The 12,611-nt window shown below is 36.2% G+C and overlaps 1 pseudogene; it reads left to right on the top strand.

The window, feature by feature from the left end:
• Positions 1 to 5,785: 5,785 nt before the first annotated feature.
• LOC108540382 (heterogeneous nuclear ribonucleoprotein A1 pseudogene) lies at positions 5,786 to 11,818 on the top strand (annotated as a pseudogene).
• The last annotated feature ends 793 nt before the right edge of the window (positions 11,819 to 12,611 follow it).

Raw genomic sequence — 12,611 nt, forward strand, 5'->3', positions numbered from 1 at the left:
CTAATGGATAAACTATAAATAAAAATCCCCAGAAGGCTAATGAAGAAACGCTAATGAAGAATTCCCAAAACAGTAATGAAGAATTCCCAGAAAGCTAATGAAGAAATGGTTTCGTAGAACTGCTAATCCAGCATCAAGTATAACAAGAATTGATTGAATACTAAAGACATACTTTCGCAGATTCTCATGCTAAGTCACTCGATACTGAAATTATTAAGATATGCAGTTTGAATGAACTCCATTAGATTGACTCAAGGAAATTACCCAGATTAACATGTTTATTTATTTTCTCTTTATAATTTTTATTGAGATATGTCTCAATAACAAATGCACATAGTTTCAGGCTAGATATGATAAGTTAATACATTGGAATAATCTATAAAGATGAAAACAGTGTCCTTGAGATACTAATCACCTTAAATATTTGCATTTTCTTTCTGGTAGAATCATTCAAATTACTCTTTTCTAGCTACTGAGAAATGTATAGTCAATTATTGTAAGATATTGTCTCCCTACTAATTAAACTGTATAATTTTACTGGGTAATCAACTTCTTTTCTTCCTTCTGTCTGCTAGCCTTTCTAGACTGTGGAAACCACCAGTCTACACTCTATCTTCATGAGATCCACACTTTCAGCTCCCACCTACGACTGCAAACATATAATATCTGTCTTTCTGTTCACAGCTTATTATACTTAATGACATCCAGTTGCATTCTTGTTGTTTCAAATGACAGGATTTTATTCTTTTTATGGCTGAATAATATTTCATTGTGTATATATTCCACATTTTCTTCATCCATTCATCTGGTGATAGACACCTAGGTTGATTCTGTATTATGCCTGTTTTGAATAGTGCTGCAATAAACATGGAAGTGTATCTACCTCTGTGATACGATATACTGATTTGCTGTCTTTTGGATATATACCCATCCTTGAGATTGCTGGATCATATGGTAGTTCTATTTTTCATTTGTTAAGAACCTCAGTGTTTTTATTCATGGTGGCCATAATTACTTTATATTCCCACCAGCAGTATAGGAGGGTTCCTCCTTCGCAGCCTCACCAGCATCTGTTATTACATGTCTGTTTTTAAATATAAAATCTATTTTAACTGGGAAGAAGATAACATCTAATTGTGGTTTTGATTTGTGCTTTTCTGAGGATTAGTGATGTTGTGCTTTTCTTTCACATACCTTTTGGACATTTCTGTGCCTTCTTTTGAGAAATATCTATTCAGAAATTTTGCCCATTGTTTTAATTTATTTTTTGCTCTTGAGTGTTTTGAGCTCCTGATATATTTTAATTCTCAATCCCCTTTCAGATGGGAAGATTGAAAATAATGTTTCCCATTCATGGGTTGTCTCTTCACTCTCTTGATTGTTTCCTTTCCTGTGCAGAAGTTTCTTAACTTGATGTAATTGGTCTATTTTTGCTTTGATTGCCTGCGTTTCTGAGGACTTACATTAACAAATCTTTGCACAGACCAATATCCGGGAGCATTTCCCCAATGTTTTCTTATAGTCGTTTCATAGAGTCAGGCCTTAGATAAAAGTCTTTAATCTATTTTGTTCAGATTTTTGTGTCTGGTGAGAGACAGAGGTCTAGTTTTATTATTTTGCATATAGTTATTCCATTTATCCAGCACCGTTTATCAAAGAGACTGTACTTTTTCCAATTTGTATTCTTGTTGCCTTTGTTGAAAATGAGTAGGCTGTAAATGTGAGGGTTTATTTCTGGGTTCTCTGTTCAGTTTAATTGACCTATGTGTCTGTTTTATGTCAGTACCATGCTGATTTTGTTATTTTTGCTTTGTAATAAATGTTAAAGTCAGGTAGTGTGACACCTCCAGCTTCGTTCTTTTTGCTCAGGACAGCTTTGGCTCTTCTGGGTCTTTTTTGGTTCTATATCAATTTTAGAATTTTTTTCAGATCTCTGTGAAGAATGCCGTTGGTATTTTTATAGGGATTGCATTGAATCTACACATTGCGCTGGATAGAACTGTCATTTTAACAACATTAATTAGGCTGGGCGCGGTGGCTCAAGCCTGTAATCCCAGCACTTTGGGAGGCCGAGACGGGCGAATCACGAGGTCAGGAGATCGAGACCATCCTGGCTAACACGGTGAAACCCCGTCTCTACTAAAAAATACAAAAAAAAAAAAAAACTAGCCGGGCGTGGTGGCGGCGCCTGTAGTCCCAGCTACTCAGGAGGCTGAGGCAGGAGAATGGCGTGAACCCGGGAGGCGCTCAGATCCGGCCACTCACTCCAGCCTGGGCGACACAGCAAGACTCTGTCTCAAAAAAAAAAAAAAAAAAAAAAAAAAAAAAATTAATTTTTTCAACTTATGAGCATGGAAGAGCTTTGCATTTTTTTTGGTGTTCTCTTCCATTTCTTTCATCAACTGAATGCGAATCAATTGATGTTTCATAGTCATTGTTGCATAGATATTTCATTTTGGGGTTAAACTGATTCCTAGGTGTTTTATGTTCCTTGCATCTATTGTAAATGGGGTTGCTTTCTTGGTTTCATTTTCAGATTGTTCACTATTGGTATTTATAAATATTACTAATTCTTGTATGTTATTTTTCCATCTTGCAGTTCTAACAGATTTTTTTTGATGGAGGTTTTTCTAAGTCTAAGGTCATGTAATCTGAAAACAAGGTTATTTTGACTTTTATTTTCCAATTTGGATGCCCTTTATTTATTGATCTTACTTAATTGCACTGGCCAGGACTTCTAGTATTATGTTGAATCAAAGTGGTGAAAGAGGGCATCCTTGTCTTGTTCCAGATCTTAGAGAAAAGGTCTTATTTGATGTGACTGCATCTAAAAGGACATGGATTTAGAAGCTAACTGGAAATTAGACCAAAGAGACAGAAAATATAACGATTACAATTATCTTTGTATACTGTGCTGTTAGAGTTTAATTTGAAATGAAATGAGGTTGTTTTGTTTTCAGTAATAACATCATAGATTTGAATTTTAGAAAGTTAACTTTGACAAATAATAGAATCTGAGACCATGTGATTGAAACCTGAAAGAGGTATTATTTATTTTATTTTATTTTGTTTTATTTTACAATGCAGAAGCAAAATCACAAGCCAATGAAATGGTAGCAGGAGTGAAAGGGTCGCACGTGAACTGGACCGGAAGGAAAGAAAAGGGAGTACAGGAACACATTTATCAAACGTCCTTCTTTAGGCAATGTTTACAATCATATGTAAATGTAAAGAGGGATGAGAATAACATAGAAATGTGTTAGAGAACTCAGAGAGGAAAGCAATCTCTGGCAACTAGACAAAGTAGTTAAAGAATGAAATTTTACTACGCTAATTCCACCATCACCCACTGTGTTCTTGCTACAGCTTGCACCATGTCCTGTCTCTATGATCACTCTCATAATGTTAGAGTCTGGTTATTATTCTGGAAGATACAGGAAAATTTAGTGGCCATTTGTTACCTAATGTTAAAAGAAAATTAAAAGAAAGAGAAGTATGTCTAATTAACCTGAAAAATGTACATTGGAGAAGATACATGTATTTGACCTTTTGCCCATCTTTGATTTCAACAATTCAAATGAACCCTATCCAATGGTTTTGTGTCACAAATTGACGTATACTAAAGGGAAGAAATGAATTAAAGCCCCTCTAGTGACTATAAATTGTTAGGGTTTTACTTATTAGCTCACATTTTGACTTACAGGATTAAATCTCATAACTCATCCTCAAATTATTTTAGAATAGTTAGAAACACATTAATACAAATAATAGCAGAGAATTGGCTAGGAAAGTTTTATTTTTAGAAAACCAATGAACACTTATCAAGATGTAATATTTCCCAAGATCTCACTGATCTTATATAATAATTATAAGTATTTGATTTTGAAAATTAAATATGTCAGTTTACTCTGCTGATAGTATGTGTATCACTGAGAATGCCAGGGCAACATGATAGTAAAAGTTCCGTGGAATTTTTAGTACAAACCAAACAATTTTCCCCTTTATTATCAAAACAGAGAGGCCAGTTTCTACTGAGGAAAACAAATAAATTCAAACATAATTTTGTAGGGAGATTTCCTTAATGAATCCTGCTAGGTTCTTAGTTTTTTTCTGTACGATATCAGCTTCTTGACTTCTGTGTTTAGTATGTCATGTTATACCTGAGATATTTTGTGGTCTTACCCTATGCCATTTAATGAATACCATATTGTTACCCCAACTATTGAACGAGCAATTGTCATTTGAATTTGCTTTATTCTTCCCTAGATGCCCTCATAAAATATTACCTGAGTGTTTCTAAATAAATATTTGTAAGGGGAGTGGAGACCAAAGGGCACTGTAGTGCAACATCATGATTCTCTCACTTCTACCAGCTCTGGGAAACAGCCATTCAATTCTGGTGTTAGTTTTCTATTGTTGTCTTAATGACCTTAATGAACTGTCACAAACTTCTTTGCTTACAAAAGCAGTTCATTACATTTGTATATGGCAGAAGTTCTGTACTGGTCTAAGCAGACTAAACTCAAGATTGCAACAAGCTTCATTTATTTCTAAAGACTATGGAAAAAATTAGTTCCTTGTAGATGCAGGACTGAGGTACTGAATTTCTGGCTGGCTGGAAGCTGAGGGACATTTCCAGCTTCTGGATGTCACATGTTTTTTGGCTCATAGTCCTCTTCCAACTTCATAGCCCTCTTCTTCATAGCCAGTAATAGTAGATAAAGTCCCTCTCACATTGCAGCTCTGAGTAACTTCTGTCTTTCTCTTTCTTTTCTTTTTCTTTCTTTCTTTCTTTTTTTTTTTTTTTTTTTTTTTTTTTTTTTGATGGTGTCTCCCTCCTTTCCCAGGCTGGAGTGCAGTGGAGCTATCTCGGCTCACTGTAACCTTTGCCTCCCGGGTTCACGCCATTCTCCTGCCTCAGCCTGCCAAGTAGCTGGGACTTCAGGAGCGCACCAACACTCCCAGCTAATTTTTGTACTTTTTGCAGAGATGGGGTTTCACCATGTTGGCCAGGATGGTCTCGATCTATTGACCTCGCCCATCTCGGCCTCCCAAAGTGCTGGGATTACAGGCGTGAGCCCTGCCTTTCTCTTTCTTGCTGTAGAAGCTAATATATTCAAGGCGTGATATCAGTGGGCAAAGATTATGAAGACCAAAACCCTGCCTCCCACACATTTTATATCTCTATTCCAGCTGTCTCTTCTATGAACGCTTACTGCATTGAAGGACGTCCTCATATATAATATTCAATTCTTTTGTAATTATACTATATTTTCTCAATAAATCCATATAAGAAAGTACATTTACACACATATTTTTCAAGGCCCAATGCAAAGCCTACCTTTTTTTACAAAAAAACTTTTTTTACTTCTAATTGGAAGCAGTACTTCTGTCTCCTAACTTTCTTATTGGAGAGTAGGATGGATAGGACAATTAGGAAGAGGACTGAGATTTATTTAGTGTCCATGCTATGCCAGGTGCTTTACATGCATTTGTTGTACACATCTATCCAATGAAGTTAGCCTTATTAATCTTATTTAATGGGTGAGAAGCATGTCCCAGAGAGGGTCATTTGCTTCTGCAATACCAAATGGCTTATAAATGAAAGTAGGATATAACTGCTGATCTAGCTGCTTCGAAAACATCTGTGTTCTTCCTGCTGCCTTAGTGCACTTTGTACTTTTATTACATACCTTATCAGGGAACATACATTTTAATATCCCACATGTCAACAACCCCTCCCATTAAAAAAATTTAAGTCCTCATTCTGCATATTTTAAGAAGCATGGTGCCTTCTCTGGAATTTTGGAATGTGGTTCTGCTACCTCCTCTCCATGTGTTAGCTCAAATGGAGCTCATTTCATGTGTTGCCAGCCCTCAGCAGCCCCAATTCGAGTGTAAATTCATCTTGGTATTTTAGGAAATAGCTCATATCTGCTGCTGTTCTGAATGTACCACAACTTTCTTCTCCACTGTCACCGAGGCCTTATCCATCCTTCTGAGATCCTGCAGCTGCTGTTTGCTCTCTTCACTACTTCAGCACATGCCAGGTGCTATTTCTACAATTTTGCAAAACACGAGAGAGGTATGATTACTGTATTTAACATGCGTCCCTTAACGTTTAAGATAGAGAAATATCTCAGAAAAGCACAGCCAATGACTCAAAAGTAAATAGGAGACATGGCCATTCTTAAGAGTTCCTTAGTCGTCTCTGTCATCATACATTTTGCACTTGCTCTGTACCTCCTTTAGCCCAATATACTGCCAAGTAGTGGAGAGTCTGATTCACTCTCCACAGATCCTCCCTCCCGACTCTAATTCTCTCTCTCATTCACCCTTAAAGCCTTGTGTTTTATACCAGTCACGGAAAAAATGAAACATCGAGTTCATTCATTATTTAAGCATTGCATTGTGGGGGTATGTGAAAAACATGCCCATCCTATTCCCAGTAGGGAGATGGGCAAAAGAGAGCACACTTTACTAAGGTAAAAAGACCCACTAAGTTGTTTTCTAAAATAAAAGAGCCAGTTACCTTTAATACAAGTTGTATATCGACCTGCTCAGAGTTGAGTGCCTTGTGGTTTTACCAAATGATTTTAGGATTCATGACTTATTTAACTGTGTCTCTTTCATCAAACTACTTACTTTAACTGCAATGCCTTGTTTTATTTCTAACATTTTGTTAACACTTGCAATGAGGAGAATAGGTTTTTGAAAATATACTTGCTTTCATGTTGTCATCATGAATGTAAAATGTATGTGTGTGTGTATGCATGTGCATGAGAACACATGAGTACACACGTATTTCCACAATAGAATGGAAGCACTTAACTTTTGGGACGGTACCTTCCTCTTGTTGGTCTTTGTATACACTATTTATTTGGCCAGTGCTTTGCATGCTGTAATTTTAGAATTATCGGCACGTAAAACATTCTCTTGATAGTTTGCTCCCTAAACCACCTGGGGAAAGACAGAGTTGAGTGCCTTGTGATTTTACCAAATTATTTTAGGATTCATGACTTATTTAACTGTGCATCTTTCACCAAACTACTTACTTTAACTGCAATACCTTGTTTTATGTCTAACATTTGTTAATACTTAAGATGCCATTATATTACAAAATAAAAGATTTTGGCAAAATATATTAGTCCCAATAGGTCTTCTATTTTAAATGGACTTTACATATTACATATGGATGTGATTTTTTCACATAAAAGTAGCATATGCTCTAAGATATATATTCTTGAAATAAAAAGATTTCATTAAGAATATCTGGACATATTTAGTCACAGCTCTAATAATGAAAAAACCGGTTAATTATTTAAAGGTTGCTATGGTTCACTTTTTTTTTTTAGTGTGTTCCTAATGGTACCTGAGGAAGTAAAGAATCTAACCAGTAATTAAAACCTACACAAAATTAATTCTCTCCAAGTTCTCCATACTTCATGATTCTAAGAATTAAGGAAAACATGAACATTATATCGGCGAGTCATTTAATTTCTTTTGGTCTTATAGATAAGAAGTTGATGTAAGGTATTTATAAAAAATTATATGTGAACCTATTTAATATCCTTGGATTTATAAATTTTTGCTAGAATTATTCTGACATAGGCAATTTGCCATGATTACATTGCTCCTATAATGTTTACAAAGACAGTGAATACCTCAAATGAATTTGGAAACCATTGCACATAGACATTGTAAAGCTCATGTACTCACATGTCTTTGGAAAACTGCCAAAGAGTGGGCAAGCAAACTGCCAAATATGTGCATAGGGCATTCATGAATGACAAACTAAAGTGTGTATGAGTATGTGAAAACAGGTGGTCTGGATGCCTGGATCTGCAAAGCATCTGGGCCCTGAAGAGTGACTGCATTATATTTTCTACTCCCAAGAGAGAACAATGCTAATCATAAACATAAAGGCTGGCATTGTTCAGAGTCCTTTTGTTTGGCAACGTTTGCAAGGTGATAGAATAGAAGTGGAACCAAGCTATTAATATTTGAAAATTCTAAATCTCATCCAGAATTGCTTTGAATCACATCTATTCTTCTGCCGTTAGCAACACTAGATGCATATGTGTTAATACAGCTGCCCGATTCAGCTGCTTTTCACTTTTGAAGATGCACATATACTAAATAGATGGGATGGTTTTCTGTCTTTATTGTCTACTTTGGCCCTTAATCAATGTTACTAAACAAATGGTAATTATAAAATAATACTTTTGTCTTGATTTCTCCGTTTTTACCTCTTCAGCTTAAAGAGGAAGGGCTCCAAAGCATCTTCATAAACTATACTTTCTAGATTAACTGCTATGCATCCTCTACACCCAGCAAAACACTCTTTCAACATAAGTTGGGAGACTATTAAATATCAGTTTGGGCTGAACTAGAGCAATTATTAAAAGTAAGTTTGGGCTGAATTAGAACAAATCTGAATTATAGTTAATTCAATTATATATTTATATTCAATTAAAATAAAAATGAGTAAAGCTAAAAGCAGTTGGAATGGACATTTTTATTCCCCTAATGTGTAGTACAAACCACTTTTTAACTATATATTTCAGTGATTCTCAGCCCTGAGCAAATTTTATCACCATGGCAGGAGAGAATGGGTCTTAAAAATGTTGAAGCTTACTATCCACATGTCCATGATTAAATTGATCTAATTGATCTGAGGCAGGGTCCACATTTTGGTATTTTTTAAAGCTTCCCTAGTGATTACAATGTGCATCTAGTATTAAAAATCATTGCTACATCTGAAGTTCTAATTCAAACAACTTTAATATCCAATACTTCTACCCCATATAATATTTGTAACATCCTTCTCTTGTCATTTCTCTGGACTCAGTCAAAGTGTCTTTTGTTTACCTTTTTTCTTATTCTATGTCCTATTGAATCGAAGGGAAATTTAATTTTTTTTAAAGTACTGATTTTGAAACACCATGATCATTAATTGGTTTGTGCCTTACATGGTGAGAAGTGGATGGAAAATCTCCTATCCTACCTCTCGCACCCGTTACTTTGTTATTTGATGAACTAAATTGAAATGCGAAAGCATTTTCCTTGTAGCTCTAATTTTAAGTTGATTAAAATGTTTCACTTTTAGCCTAGCGTTTCACAATCAGAAAATTGGATAGAAATTCTGAAAGGGCTGTTAGGGTAAGAAACCTCTCAACCTCACTTGTAAACAAACAACTGGAGTGCCAGCATTGCTTCCTGGTTGGTGTGACTGCTAAATATTTACCTTACATTATTATAATTTATCGTGTGTAATATATTAATAAGTGCCCTTATGGAGTAGAGTCTAGGGAACATGAAGTGAAAAACATTAGAAAAGTTATATAGCAATTTTACCCATGTGTTCTACGAACTACCTACAATGGCCTGTAGTTTTTTTTTTAATTATCTCAATGTGAATACATACTCTGATACATCACAGATAGATATTTTTAACAAAATTACCTACAACAATAAAATTGCCACTTAACATTATAATTATCTATGTCTATTGTCTCTAGATAATACTACAAAATAACAACCCCCCCAAAAAACTGTATCAGTATTACAACTCAGCATTATGATTTTCCTAAAGATTTTCGTCACCTCTCACTTATCCATTTTCCCTTCTCTTTCCTCCCTTCCTTTCTTTCTTCCTTCTTTCCCTCCTTCCTTTATTGAATGTATACTCCTTTCTTTAAAATGTGAGACAAGGGATGCAGTAAAGAAAAGTGAAAAGGACATTTTTACCTTCTAGAATTACTTTTCTGTCTTCTCTAGTTCTCATGCAATCTTCTCCCCACTTTGCACATTTCACACGCATTACATTGGGTCCCGACTGGGTAATTCCCACTAGCATCGTATTGTGCAGACCTACTTAGGCTATTCATCATTATACACTGTGCCCTAACAAAACAGATAATATGCTCATACTGTCCATCTCAAAACATTCTTGTGCCACTATATATTTCCTTAGTGGTCTGCTAGATGTCTAGTGAGTCCAAATAATTCACAAAGTGTTCATAGTAAAAAATGACTTATGATAAAAAATGTTTTTCTTGGTCATAAAATTGTATGACTTCAGAGAAACGGCTGCAGCAGTTAGAAGATGAAAGAAACTAGCTAGAAGCCAGTCTGGTGCCAGCAGCTTTATGTGCTATCACATAGCAGGACATTATTCTCAGTTTTGTGGGGCCAAAATTGAGATTACTAGTTCATCCAGAGATGGATAAGTTAACTGACCTATAGTATCACAATTTATGAGAGATTGATAAATGAATGAATATATAAACTTTTCAAGTTTATATTATATTATTATTACTATTATTATATATCACATATTACCACCATAAGATTTGAGTTACATACAAGAACTATTTTATTGGCCACTGTATTCTTAGTGCCTAGACTAATGCCTGGCACATATATTAGGCCTCCAATGAATATCTGCTATATCTATTCATAAAATAAAAAGATTCTCCTATAATTTTCTCCTTAATTCCTATGTCGTCCTCCAGGCTATAAATTCTATGAGGACAGAAACCATATTATTTACCTATGTTGTGTTGAGTTCTAACACAATGGCTTGGCTAATCAATACCTGAATGCACATTTTTTTTTCTATGGAAAACTAGAGTTTAAATAATAGTAATGCTGCCCGTGGGTGCTGCCAAGGAAACATCGTAAAAGTCTGTCTTCCCTGAAATCATGGCTAAGTCAGTCAGAGTCAAAACAGCTACAGAAACTCTTCACTAGAAGGTTCAGCTTTAAAACAACCGATTGGAGTGGGAGGAGCCGTTTTGAGCAATGTGGAACACTCAGGGACTGTGTGGTAATGAGAACTGCAAACACCAAGTGCTCCAGGGACTGTGGGTTTGTCACATATGCCACTGTGGAGGAGGTGGATGCACCCATGAATGCAAAGCCACACAAGGTGGATGGAAGAGTTGTGGAACCAAAGAGAGCTGTCTCAAGAGAAGATTCTCAAAAACCACGTGGCCACTTAACTGCGAAAAAGATATTTGCTGGTGGCATTACAGAAGACACTGAAGAACATTACCTAAGAGATTATTTTGAACAGTATGGAAGAATTGAAGTGACTGAAATGGTGATGGACAGAGGCAGTGGCAAGAAAAGGAGCTTTGACTTTGTAACCATTGGTGACCGTGATTCAGTGGATAAGACTGTCATCCAGAGATACCATACTGTGACTGGCCACAACTGTGAAGTTAGGAAAGCCCTGTCAAAGAAAGAGATGGGTAGTGCTTCATCCAGCCAAAGAGGTCAAAGTGGTTCTGGAAACTTTGGTGGTGGTCACGGAGGTGGTTTTGGTGGGAATGACAACTTTGGTCATGGAGGAAACTTTAGTGGTCATAGTGGCTTTGGTGGCAGCCGTGGTAGCAGTGAATATGGTGGCAGTGGGGATGGCTATAATGGATTTGGTAATGATTGTGGTTATGGAGGAGGCAGCCCTGGTGAGTCTGGAGGAAGCAGAGGCTGTGGAAGTGGTGGACAGGGTTATGGAAACCAGGGCAGCAGTTATGGCAGGAGCGTCAGCTGTGACAGCTATAACAATGGAGGCAGAGGAAGCTTTGGTGGTGTTAGTGGAAGCAATTTCAGAGGTGGTGGAAGCTACAATGAATTTGGCAATTACAACAATCAGTCTTCAAATTTTGGACTCATGAAAGAAGGAAATTTTGGAGACAGAATCTCTGACCCCTATTTTGGTGAAGGCCAATACTTTGCCAAATCATGAAACCAAGGTGGCTATGATGGTTCCAGTAGCAGCAGTAGCTATGGAAGTAGCAGAAAATTTTAATTACTGCCAGGAAACAAAGATGAAACAAAGCTTAGCAGGAGAGGAGAACCAGAGAAGTGATAGGGAAGCTACAGGTTACAACAGATTTGTGAACTCAGCCAAGCATAGTGGAGGCAGCTAGCTGCTACAAAGAAGACATGTTTTAGACAAATATTCATGTTTATGGGGGAAAATACTCGAGGATTATATTTGTGACTAATTATATAAAAGGTTATTTTAGTTCTCATTCTGTGGAAAGTCTAAAGTATTCCAACAAAGGGTTTTAATGTTTTTTTTTTTTTTTTTTTTTTTTGCATCTATGCTGCTGATTGCCAAATGTAGTAGTCTGATCATGATGCCGAATAAATGTGTCTTTTTTAAAATAAAAAAATAGTAATGAGAGTAATGATGGTGATGATGATGATGACACAATCAGGAAAAACAGATTATATGTGGTCATGTTAAAAGAGTCAGTTAACCATTACACAAACATTCATTGTCTACCATATGACAGGCACTGATCTGGGCACACTGGGAAAAATGCAGTAACTGTGAAAAGTCCATGTCCAACATAAATTATGTTCTGTAAGGAGAAGACAGTCAGTAAATACCAAGTCAATGCATAATTAAGACAATTTAGAATACTGAAATTTGTTATGAAGATTTCATGGCAGTGAGTGAGTGTGAAGGTGGTTTTGATTAAGTGAATGACTGGACAGGCAGGGGAACATGGGAGGCAGCATTTTAGTTAACTCAGTAGGGATGGCCTCTGTGAAGATGGTACATTTGAGGAGAACAGCCAGGAGAACATCTG

The sequence above is a fragment of the Rhinopithecus bieti genome, unplaced genomic scaffold (assembly GCF_001698545.2).
Source record: "Rhinopithecus bieti isolate Rb0 unplaced genomic scaffold, ASM169854v2 scaffold_18803, whole genome shotgun sequence".
Lineage (NCBI taxonomy): Eukaryota > Metazoa > Chordata > Mammalia > Primates > Cercopithecidae > Rhinopithecus > Rhinopithecus bieti.